This window comes from Desmodus rotundus, chromosome 2 (assembly GCF_022682495.2).
Source record: "Desmodus rotundus isolate HL8 chromosome 2, HLdesRot8A.1, whole genome shotgun sequence".
NCBI classification, from domain to species: Eukaryota; Metazoa; Chordata; class Mammalia; order Chiroptera; family Phyllostomidae; genus Desmodus; species Desmodus rotundus.
Window position 1 is genome coordinate 174,149,509 of NC_071388.1, and position 12,892 is coordinate 174,162,400.

At 42.6% G+C, this 12,892-nt stretch overlaps 1 protein-coding gene across 5 annotated transcripts in view; it reads left to right on the forward strand.

The window, feature by feature from the left end:
• Positions 1 to 12,892, forward strand: part of MYO1B (myosin IB) — a 165,872-nt gene that overhangs the window by 31,005 nt on the left and 121,975 nt on the right. The window lies entirely within an intron of this gene.

A 12,892-nucleotide genomic window follows, 5' to 3' on the forward strand; every position in this document is an offset into this window, starting at 1 on the left:
GAAATACATGCGAGCATGCACTAACAGTCACATGTGAAACACATGTGAGTATGCACTAACAGGCATGCGTGAAACACACGTGAGCATGCACTAACAGCCACACGTGAAATACATGTGAGTATGCACTAACAGGCATGTGTGAAATGCATGCGAGTATGCACTAACAGCCACACGTGAAATACATGTGAGTATGTACCAACAGGCATGCGTGAAACACACGTGAGCATGCACTAACAGCCACACGTGAAATACATGTGAGTATGCACTAACAGGCATGCGTGAAGTACATGTGAGTGCGCACTAACAGCCACACATGAAATACATGCGAGCATGCACTAACAGTCACATGTGAAACACATGTGAGTATGCACTAACAGGCATGCGTGAAACACACGTGAGCACGCACTAACAGCCACACGTGAAATACATGTGAGTATGCACTAACAGGCATGCGTGAAACACACGTGAGCACGCACTAACAGCCACACGTGAAATACATGTGAGTATGCACTAACAGGCATGTGTGAAATGCATGCGAGTATGCACTAACAGCCACACGTGAAATACATGTGAGTATGTACCAACAGGCATGCATGAAACACACGTGAGCATGCACTAACAGCCACACGTGAAATACATGTGAGTATGCACTAACAGGCATGCGTGAAATACATGTGAGTATGCACTAACAGGCATGCGTGAAATACATGCGAGTATGCACTAACAGCCACACGTGAAATACATGTGAGTACGCACTAACAGGCATGTGCGAAGTACATGTGAGTACGCACTAACAGCCACACATGACATACATGCGAGCATGCACTAACAGTCACGTGTGAAATACATGTGAGTATGCACTAACAGCCATGCGTGAAACACACGTGAGCATGCACTAACAGCCATGCGTGAAATACATGTGAGTATGCACTAACAGGCATGCGTGGGGCTTAACTTTGTATTTTGTTGCAGAGAGCTGGTTTGTTTCTCTCAAACTTCTGTCTTTACTTTTCCTTTTTAATGTTTTCAGAGTTAGAGGTATTCGTTTATACCCTCAGAAAGAGTTTTGTGTTTGCTCGTTTGGCACATGAGTAATACTGATTAGAATTGAGTGAGTCTGCTTTTCTTATGGTGTTTATAGGGTGCCAGTTATGTGCAGAGTGTCGAGCTAGATGTTGGGGGCTTTCTAAAGCAAGCAGAAGAGTAGTTACTTTCTGCCTTCTGAGGACCATATATTCAGGAGGAGTTTTAATATCTGTAGGCATCTCGTTAGAATGCGAGGCAGGGAACTGTCAAAAAAGATATGAACCTTCTTGACATTTGTAGTTAGTAGAGACAGGAGCAAATGACCAGATAGACAATATGTATTTGGTCCCTGGAGGTTTGGGAATATCATGTCCTGCTATGCAAAAGTATAATGTCATATACAAAAAAGAGAACGTATAAATAGACACAATAATAGGAAAAACTTTACATTGTTGTAAAAATTCTTTATAAAGGATTCACAGTGTTACTTTAACTTTCAAGTTTCTTAAGTATGTTTAAAATATGAGTAAAAAATACATTTTAATTCAGTTTTTCAGGAATTTGTACAAAGCACAGAAATCTGCATCTGTTCAGGGAGAGATGTATTGTTAACTAAACCAAGGAAACGGGGTGCTGGTTCTCTGTACCAGCAGCTGAGAAGGAAACAGGACGGATTGGATGGAAGGACGTAGTTTTAATAGATGCTGCCGCGCTTCTGAGTTCTTCCCCTTTTCACCATGTATCAGTGTCTGGAGAGGCATGGGATTATTGGGACATGCCTCGTATTTTCCTATTAATATGGGAACAAACACTAGGAGGAAATATAAGTAAATGAAAGTAGAGGTCATACCTGATAACAAGTGGGATCAGTTATAACTTTTGTGGAACTAATATATTTAAAAAATTATATATGCAAAGCCATATTATTTTATATCACATGTAGCTTTCCTTCCCAGACAGCCAGTTGTGTTTCAAGGATAACTTTGGATAATTTCTTACTAAAAGTTATCATCTGGGAATTGAACTTTTCACCTTTGTTGATTTATATCATTGGAGGTAGGGGGCCGTGGACAGTAACAGGAGATACGTGGATACTGCTTTCGGGACGTTAATTTGATAATTGGATCTGAACCTGGGTTCCGAGATGTGATGTAAAATGCTGCTGAGCAGGGAAGAGGCATGGTTCGGCTTGGCGGTGAGGCCTGGTGTCACCTTCCCTCAGAGTGTAACAGTTCGGCTTTCAGGTGGGAAAACCTTACGGCTCTGCAATTTTAATTCAAAGTATGGTCTGGTATCAAATAAAAGGCAGACTTTAAACATTGGTCTCTGCGATGGAGATAAGGGGGAATCAATTATATCGTAGCTAAAGTTGCTGATTGTTTTTCCTTTTGGCTCTAAGAAGCCCAATTCACTTCTAGATGAATTGAAAATAGAATGGAGAGTAGAACATTACATGCTTTCAAATACCTGATTTGTTGGGCCCACTAAAAATAAAACAATCCCCTTTTTAACCAAATGCCAAGTGTTAACATTCAGGAGTCGTTAGCAGACAAAATGTCTGATTTCAGCCCTACATAATTTTATTTTCTAACTATTTTAGGAATGCCCTTTCTGGTATAAAACAAAAGCAGCAAATTGCTTTCTGTTTCCAGATCAGTTAATGTTTTCCATGTTACTTTAGGACTATCATTTCCTGGGATGAGTGCCTTCATTTTGCAACTTTAAATACTCATCATATTGGAGAGTTGGGCATTCTCTAATTTTAAGCAGGCTTGTTAAGTCAAGCATGTATCATGTTTGAAATTAAAAAGATACTGTACAGTAAATTTGATCATTACACCTCGCAGCCTCACATGTCATGTAGGCCACCCTTGGGAAATCTGTTTTTGGCTCTTACTCTGGTAATAATTTCTCTTTTGCTTTTGTTCACGGGTTGCTATAAAATTGTTTAGCCTGATGCCAAAGGTCAAGTTAGTATGATGTGCAGTAGTTTACTGTCTGGTACTTCACTTTGGTTTTTTAATTCTTTCTCAGAAAACAAAGGTGCAGTATTTCTTTACAGTCTCATAACTTTGTTTTATTCTATAAAAGTGGGTGATGCTCCACGGTGACCCATGAGGTGAACACGTTGAGCAGCCATAGTTTTAGAAACTACGGTCGATAGGATGGTCAGTGAACAGAGGGCCCTCGGCTCAGACTTTTGAACCGGCTAAAATCCACGGCCTTAGCAGCCCCCTGTGCACCAGCTCCCAGTCATGGGGTCTTTGTTCCTTCGTCCTGCCTTCCGTCGCCCCACTTCCCCCGTATCTAGAGATAAGAAATAGTCCTCACTTTCACAGAGTGCTCACAGAGATTGTTTTCCCCGTGGGTATGAATTATCAGCTCTGTAGAGGATTCATACAGGTGACTGAGTGTGGAAGTAGAACTCTTTGGAATCCTCTTATACACTAAAGCTGAAGCCCTGGGTAGGCCACTTGAGTCACATCCACTCTTCAAACTACCGACTGTGGCCAGGTGACGAGAATGAGCTGAGTGACTGAAGACAATGATGTCTAACTCCTAGGATTTGAGAAGGGTCAGGTTTCTTCCAAAGTAGATGGGCTGTGTGTAAGGGGATGGATACCCAACCAAATATCTCTCTCAACATATTAGGAAGAAGGAAAGGAGAATGGATGCTGAGGAGGTCACATATTGTAAGCCCCTCACAGGTTTAGTGGGGAATTTTGTAATGAAGTGGCTTTATTGATGTTGATACCACCCTGAAGGATATGCCCCCTGAGAAGCACGTACTGTTGGAGTTCTAGGCTCCAAGTGCACCCAAAGGCGTGCTTCTCACTCTTTTCTACTGGAGGACTCCTGATGGCAGAGAAGAGTAAGAAGGTGCCTTAGGGACTCCAGGCACAGTTGAAATTCATTCACTTTAGGAAAATTTTGTTGAAATCTTCCAAAGTACTTCAGAGTATTATTCTATTCTCAAATGCCTGTGGGTTTGTTCTAATCTAATCTACTCCTCTAACCCTTTTTGGAGTAAGAAGTCTTTTTGGTGCTGACAGATAGATTTGGTTTGCTTTCTAGCTGAATCGCCAGGGTGGGAATCATCTAGATATAGAGGTCTGAATGTGCCCAATTGTAGAGTGTGTTCATTGTAGTTGTAAGAGGACTGCTTTGAAAGTCTGGTTACCTTAATTTTTAGAAGTTAGTGCTGAATTAGGATCCCCCCAAATTTGGCCTCAGGCACTTTTATGAAAGCTACTCAAGTGTGTACTCCAGGAATACTCATTCTTTGCATAGAGGTAGGCTCACGCACTTGTTTAAAAAGCCCCGAGGTGGTTCCTAACCCAGGCGGAGTCTCTGATTCTGGGGCAGTTGCAGCTGTTGACGTGGTCTTTGCAGTAAGGGCTGTTCAGTTGGAGGTGGAGGAGGGTCAGGTGAGAATCGATAGAGGGAATGTTGACCTGTGGGGTAACAGGCAGGGTCAGGACTCTGTTTGCTTTTGTTCCTCCCTCTTGGCAGCAAGCAGTTCAAGCTGGGACCAGCTGCAGGACGTGCCGTTCAGTCTAGCAGCCTCTGCGGTGGGAAATGCTGGTTGTGACATTCCCCAGGCAGCGCTGCTTTTCTGCCTTCTGTGCTTTGTCAGACCTTCTTCCGGCCTCCACCCCCCGCCCCGCCAGATGGAGCGGTGGCAGGATTTCGCGTGGACTGTGATGTAGGTGACCCAGCCAGACTTGGTGCTGTTTTTAGGGTGGCTGGTCAGGACTGTGGTTCTGTTCAGGAACAGGAAAGCTGCAATTTAGGCGAGAATAAGGCCTGTGGCAAATTTGGAAACAAAAGGACCAAGATGCCTGTTCCCTGACAAAGAAGTATTTTTGGTGCTGATAGTGGATTTAGTTTGTTTTCTATCTGGGTGGCAGGTTGGGGATCATGCAGGTATAGAGATCTGAATTAGTCCAATTTTAGGACCTTAAACTAATTGCAGATGTAAGAGTAACTGCTTTGAAACTCTAGTAAAAATTGCCTTAATTTTCAGAAGTTAGTGTTTGACTTAAGATCCCCATAAGGATGGGATTACATGCATTTATGAAAGGTACTCAAAATATATACAATGTATTTGGCTTAAAATATTGCAAGTAAATGAAAATAGTATTAGTTAACATTTATATATTTATTTGAAGTTTCAAAAACACTTTTTATATATAAATAAACATGAAAATTCCTCCCTAATGGATATAACATATATTCCTAGGAATTTGGTGTAAATGGCGTCTTAGTTTTCTCTGGATGCATAATAAATTGCCCCAAGCTTAGCGACTTAAAATAATATCCATGTGCTGTCTCACTGCCTGTGTGGGTCAGGGGTTCGGGCGTGCCTGCGCTGGGTCTTCTGCTCAGGGACTTTCCAGGCTGTCATCTAGGTGTGTCCACCAGGACTGCAGACTCTTTGGAGACTAGGGCCTTTTCCAAGCTCTTGGGGTTGTTGGCAGAGAGCTGGAGCCCCCGTTGGCAGGGGCTGGAATACAGATGTCCAAATTAGTGCTATTCCTGCTACCCAGATGGTCTCCATATTTTTTCCTTTTTAAAATTTTCTTTTAAAAAGTCTTTTTTTTTTTTTTAATTACAAAAGTAACAGATGCTTTTAGAAAAAAAATTCCGATAGTACAGGCATACAAAACATAAAAATGTAATTTTCTTACCTCACTGCTACCCCAGTCTTGTTTCCAGAAAGAAGGGTTGTTTCATAGAGTGGTGGGTAATCTTCCAGATTATGTAGGTTTGATTAAAAATTAAACTTAAAAAAAATTAAACTGTTTTCTTCTGGAGTTGGAAGTAGGAAGAGTTTCTGCTTTAAGTAGATGGATGAGCCTTTACCCAGAGAACCCAGACCCAATCTAGCTGGAGGGAAACAGGAACCGTGTTTAATGCTGTTTCCCATCCTCCTAGACCAGGTGGGGAAAGGAGGGCATCCCTGACCTGGTGAACTGGAACACTTAGCCTTGACTGTGTGTGAGTGGTGTGCCAGGAACAGACTCAGTCTGCCTGGCTCATTGAAAACACAGAGCATTAAGGAAACATGGAGAACAACTTGTGTATGTTTTCAAGAGTGTGTCTTTGGTGTTTGGAATGGAGTCACAGGATTAGCAGGCTTAGATAAAGCTGGGGAAAGACAGCAGATCGTGAGGCCGGAGAGAAATGTCGTGTCTAATTTCTGAGTACACTCTTATCTCTTAGACAGTTTTATAATACTTTATAAAACAATCATTTTTGGTGATAACTTGCCAGTGTCAACACATCCAAGCTCTCTCGAAACTTTTGGTGATTGAAAAATTTCTTCCTTTTCGAACTTCCAAAGTGGACACCCATTTATCTGTTATTTACCAAGTGTAGAGATGTTTTATCCTGCAGGCACTTGTACTTGAAATATTTATATAATATTTATAATGTCAATTAAAATATTCTGGGTGAAGCTATGTCTGAAGTTTGATTTGGAGGAAGTTAAAGCCCAACGTCAGGTCTGCAGAAGTCTTCATCTTTTGGTGGCGGTATGGTGGGTACTAAGAAGCAAAGACCTGAGCTGCAGCCCGGGCTCTGCCACTTACCCTCTGTAAGACCCGGGAGAGGTGCCTTAACTCCTCCGAGACTGTTTTCTTATTGAAAATGTTACAACATTAAGTCCTGATTGGTACAATATATGCTTTTCTAAACCACTTTACATGTATTTGTTCATTGAATTTTTACTAGAGCCCTATGCCTTGTAGGGTTTTGAACTACCTTCATTTTACATATGAGGAAACAGAAACTGAGAAAGGCTAAGTAACTTGTCCGAGGTCACACAGCACGCAGGTGATGGAGCTGGAATTCACACCCAGGAAGTCTAGCCCCAGAGTTCATGCTCTTAGTAACAGTCCCGCTGACTTTATGCGGTTGCTCTGAGCAGCAAGCGAATGATGATACTACAATATGGAAGCATTCTGAGACTAGCAAGTACGGTTCAGAATCATTGAGCATGGTGTTGCAGAATGTGTAGGTTTGGAATGAGGCAGTCTCAACAGCCCAGACAGATAATTGAAGTGTTAATTAGCGTCCCTGCCGTATGTCGAGTTAAGCATTCCACAGTGCAGTGACACAAGCCTGTGTGACATGGGACAAGTTCAGTTTTCAAGCCGTGGGCACTCACTCGTCAAAAGCAGTAAGAATCGTTAGGATGAGGCTCCCCCCCCCGCCCCCCCCCCGAAGGTGGGAAAAGATCTTAGGAGATCGGTCCCTGGATGGAGGTGATTGAGAGCTGCTTGTGGTTCTTTATGAGCACAAGATAGAGGGGGGAGAGGGAGGAGCAGTTCAGCACTAGGGACATGTGGCCAATTTTGCCTCTTCTCTACACATGCGTCTATTCTGCTGTTAAATCTGTAGTACGGATAATGTTAATGGTAATCCTAATTCCTAAGGATACTATTTTGTTCATCAAACTCTGTTGTGGCGGGGTTGGGGGTGAGGTATACCGTGTGGCGTATTGGCAAAGGCATGGGCCTAAGGTTGAGTCTTGGGCACTCACAACCACTGTGACCATTGTAAGTAACTGAGAGTCAGTTGTTTCAGTCACAAAATAGGTATCGTGATGCTTAGCTCTTAGCCTGGTGTGTGGCACTTAGTGGGAGTGGAGTATCTGGCAGGTAGATAACTGTTTGAAAAACTTGGAAAGCAGAATGACTTATCTTTAAGATTTCAGACACAGATTTTCTTGTAATTAGAGTTGCTCTCTCTGTCCCCTGCCCTCCTTCCCTGACTCTCTCTTTCCTTCTCTCTCTCCTTTTGTTTTTCCCTCCTCCTTCCTTCTTTGGTATTCATTGTACAGATTTCATTTTTGTTGCATTACCACTTTGAGTTAGTCACACAGTATTATTTTCAAGACTTCTAGCCAGTAGTATAGCTTTAACACAGGACCACTCTGTACCTTAGTTAAGAGAGTTTTATTAGGTCCAGAGAATGGCACATATTGTCTCACTACAGAGTTGATCGTAACGAAGATATGGTAGTGTTGTGTTCCCCTGCTCTAAAATAAAGGCTGCCTGAGGTGCTATTTTCAGCCAGTATGTCAGCGTGGCATAGAACTCATATATAGTCCTTTAATTCCTAGTCTGCAATGACTGACGGCACAGGAACAGAGGGTTATAATACAATGGTGGTTGAGGTCTGCCTCGAACCAGACCGACAGTGACCATGGCTGACAAGCTTGCTGGCCTCCTTGGCAGCCACGGTTTGCATGCCTTGGTCCATGGGTGGGCTCCTGATCTAGGACCAGTGATTTATGGCACAGCGTCGATTAAAAGCAAACATAAACAAACAAAAAACAGGGTTTGGTGTTTGCTTCTTTCCTCAAACTTTGAATTGAGAAATACTGAAAAAATAAAAATAAAAGATCAATGGAAGCAGATGCTGGCAGTCGTGACGGTGGTGAGGCCATGCTGAGCCCTGTGCAAGCAGAAACTGTGAATTAGTCTCTGAAGTAGACCAGCCATGGAGTAGAAAGTGAGAAAGCCCCTTAGGAGCAGGTCCAAAAGGAGCGGAAACACTAGCAGGTGATGAGCACTTTGATACTGGAACTGGAAGGCAAGTCTTCACAAACCTGTGTTGCCTCAGTCTGTCACGCCGTCTCACACTCACACTTTGGGTCCCAGCTCTTCCTGTAGCTCCACGATGGACTGCTTGGGGGTTCCTGGGTGTGTTCATTGCTACAGTGAGACTTTCTGTATTTGATGTAACTTGAGAGCGTCTCTGTGCCGCCCAGCCGAGAGAGCCTGACCAAATCACACTGTTCTAGTGTCGCAGGCTTTGTTGGGTACTGCCTGTGCCGCTAATTGTGAGACCCTGGGCAATTTATTAAGTCTTCTCATACCTTCAGTATTTTCCTCTGTAAAGATAGGGTATTATTCGTTATGTGTGTATGTTTGTATGTGTATATATTGCATAGGTACCACACATACGTTCTTAGACTGGAGATGTGAAGTGCACACACTGAATCACACTGTTCATATAAAAGACCCAAACAGGAGTCTAAATTGGTTATTGACACTGCAATTGTAAATTTTCACCTAGGCAGTTTTCACAATTTTGAACTGTGCCTAAACGGCCAACCAAAGCATCTAGTTGACCAAACTGTGTCTTTAAAATCCAATTAGGACAAAACCCCTCTGTGGGGAAATTTGAGAAATCTTACTGATGCCTAATTAAAAACACTGTGGCGCCTAATGTCTTGAAGTCTTGTAATCACATTCCCAGGACCTGAGACCCCAGGATAGGGTGAGTGCCTCCCCCTGAAGTGAATAGCATGTGTTGTGTCATTTCTGAGGGTCCCCCAGCTTGTCTTGTGTAACGATTTCCTCAGTATTCTACACTGGTAAGTAGTAGTTTTATTAAGATGCACCTCATGTCCTCATCTGATAGCTCACCAATTCCCTGTCCACAAAGACCGTTTTGTAAGACCCCACCTTTACAGGACTCCTCAATGAATTTAGCCAAGATAGTAACATATTGTAGACTTTTGAATCCTGGTTTGGCTATTTACAGTGGACAGCAGATTCCAAGAGGGCCCCACAGAGAGTCTTTATCATCACAACAGGTCATGCTTATGGCCTGCTCACAGTGTGACAGGGGCTGTCACACACAGTCTCACCTAGTCCTCAGAATTGGACGTGGTATCATCCTCCTTGTCCAGATGAGGAAACGGGGGCTTGGAGAAGTTAAGCAATGCACCCAAGTTCGTGCAAAACTGAAAAACTTTGCCAGATAGCTTGGAGCCAAGGTTTATATGATAGCTCAAACATCTGAAGCATTTTAATACTGTATGACATAGAATGTGACCTCAAAACCACTAAGTCCAGATGACATTGCTTTAATTTAGTCAGTTTCATCATCTCACTCACCCCCTTGCCCCACACAGTGACTTTTATTTCAAAACTGCTTTCAGACTGACGGTTCAGAATCATTGAAGCTCAGACTGCTCACCCTGACATATGAGGCTCAGACTGCTCACCCTGACATACGAGGCTCTTTATAATAATCTGAGCCCCTTCATATGCTCTAGGCTGTTAATCACAGGAGGTCTTTCTCTAGGCCAGCCTTTCCATTCCCTGTGTCTGAGATTGAGTGGGTGGGCTGAGATTGAGTTGGGTGGGCCTTTGTGCCCTAGCAGTGTTTGAATCCATGCTATGGTTGCATGTGTCAGAATTTCCTTCTTTTTTTTTTTTTTTTTAAGATTTTATTTATTTTTAGACAAAGGGGAATGGAGGGAGAAAGAGAGGGCGAGAAACATCAATGTGTGGTTGCCTCTCATGTGCCCCCATACTGGGGACCTGGCCTGCAACCCAGGCATGTGCCCTGACTGGGAATCGAACCAGTAACCCTTTGGTTCACAGGCCGGTGCTTAATCCACTGAGCCACACCAACCAGGGCAGAGTTTCCTTCCTTTTTAAGGCTGACTAGTACTCCCCTGTGTCCACATACCACACTTATTTATCCATTCGGCCATCTATGGATTACTTCCGCCTGTTGGGTGTTGTGAATAATGCTGCAGTGAACCTGGATGTACAAATACCTGTTTCGAGTCTCTGATTCAAAAAAATACATTTTGAAGGATATAACTGTCTTAGCAAAATCTTTTTTAAAAGAGAGAGGTGTCACCTAAAACCTAGAATTTCATATGCATTTCTTTCGGGGAACGTTATCTGAATCGTGCCATCTTCCACCTTTCCAGGGCATTCCAGGACCCGTGAGGCTCACAGCGTGACCTTTGTACTTGCAAAGCCAAACATTCTTTCAGACAGTAACATAGGAGGACTGTTGACTCATTTAGCCAAGAATCTGTTAAGTCCTCTTGCATCTGTTTTTGAGGCTAGAGCAGTTAACTCCTAAATTTTACATATTATGATATAAAAATCTCACCTCCTAAGCTCTATTATAAGCATCTCAGGCGTACAGATTACAGGAGCATCTTACATTTCCTAAGGCGATGTTTTGCATAAAGAAGACTCTTAGAAAATTTGTTGCTTGCTTGTTAGATGGTTATAACCTAAGTTCAGCCAAGGCAGTCAGCGCAGGTGTACAGCCGTGGGAAGGGTTGTTATTACCCGAGTCACCACTGTCCTGGACTCACACTGTTATTCCTTCACAGGTCAAAGTAGCATGGTTTGCAGACTGGGACTTGGAGGACTTCTCCACGTTCTTTAACGTTTCTTTGATGCCATTTTATATTAAATTATCAGCATTAAGTAAGACATTTAAATAAATCTTGCCTGTTGCATTGCCACTTTCCTAGTTTATTTCTCTGAAGTTAAAGGATGATTCTGAAACAGCGTCTTGATATTTTCTCATGATGGAGGCACAATTTTATGTGTTGGGATCAACAGTTTAAAAACATCTTTGCTGTTGAGATGAAAAATTTCTCCTGTAACTAGAAGATCTAACCCCCCCCCCCCCCCGCCTTTAATTTATGCCTGATAGGATAAGGGTTTCAGTATTCCTCAGAGTCAAATAGGAGGCGTCTGCCCAACACAGCAGCTCTCTGTTGCACAGAGGTGAACATGTGCTGCTGTAAGGCATTGTACAACACAAGTGTCCTGTGATTAGCGCTCTTTTTGGCCACTTCTGCCAAAGCTTCCCAGGCTTCCCAGACAGCACGGATTGTGTGCTCTAATGAAAAGAGAACAGATTCTTGGCTCCTTGTCCCGATTCCACTTCCGTTAGGTAATGTGGTCAGAGCACTTAACTTATTTGTGCTCCATTGTTACGGACATTACGATGGAGAACTCATATCTGTCTCGTGGGGATTTAGGAACAGTTTAGTAAAAAGGTGCTGAAGTGTATCTTATAGACTGGCTTTTTAATAGGCTTGGGGGTGAATTTTTAGGGAACCGAAGAGACTACAAACAAGTAATTAAAATTTATTCTGAAGGAAATAAGGAAGCTGGTAGGTAGGCAGATGGGACGCCTAGTTAGAGCCTCCGCAAATCAGGGGCTATAAAAAAGTTGTAGGAAGAATTTGATATTTGAAAAGAAGTGTCAAAGTAGCCATCGGGGTGAAAACAAATCATCGTAGGATTTCCTTACATTATTTTTTGGTTTAGTTATAATCTTATTTTCAGTTTCATATGGGGAATTGAAATGTAAACCTACACGGTTTTGGTGCTACTAAAGATCTCAATGTTGCCCTGGGAAGAGCTACGATGTGAAAGATGTGAGACACTTCCAACTTTTTTTGTGCGTGTGTACTCTCGTTTCGTTTCTGCCATCGTGGAGGAATGTACGTACAGTTTTATATAATTGGGACTCATAAAATATTAAAATTGTGCTTCACTATTCAACTTAAAAGAAGTTTCTTTGGTTAGATATCTTTCCAAAATGCATTGCATGTAGCCTTGTCACCGAAACCAGAATGCTCGCTCTCATTTTGGCCTTGACTCTTGTGCTCTGCTCTGACTCAGGGCTACTGAAGTGCTCGGGGCCAGCTGAGCTGAGCTGCTCTTGGCTGTCAGTCTAAATGGCTCTTTATTTTTATACTTCTGGAATTATTTTGATCACTTCTTACTCCTTTTCTTGTTTTGTTTGTTTCTCTTTCCCTCTGTCTCTTATTCTTTTGCCATTTCTGGTCATTGCTTTTTGCCTTAGGGTGGGAATTCTTAACCTCGTATATCAACTGTGTGCAGACTTTTATGTGGGTACTATGTGTGTACTGTTCTGGAGAGAAGCTTCATAGCTTTCATTGCCATTTCACAAGGATCACAACTAAAAAAAGCTTAAGAAGCAGCAGTATATTTTAAACTGTGAGCTTCAGCCCATTAATGGGTAATGAAAACCATTTAGTTGGTTAGGACCAGCA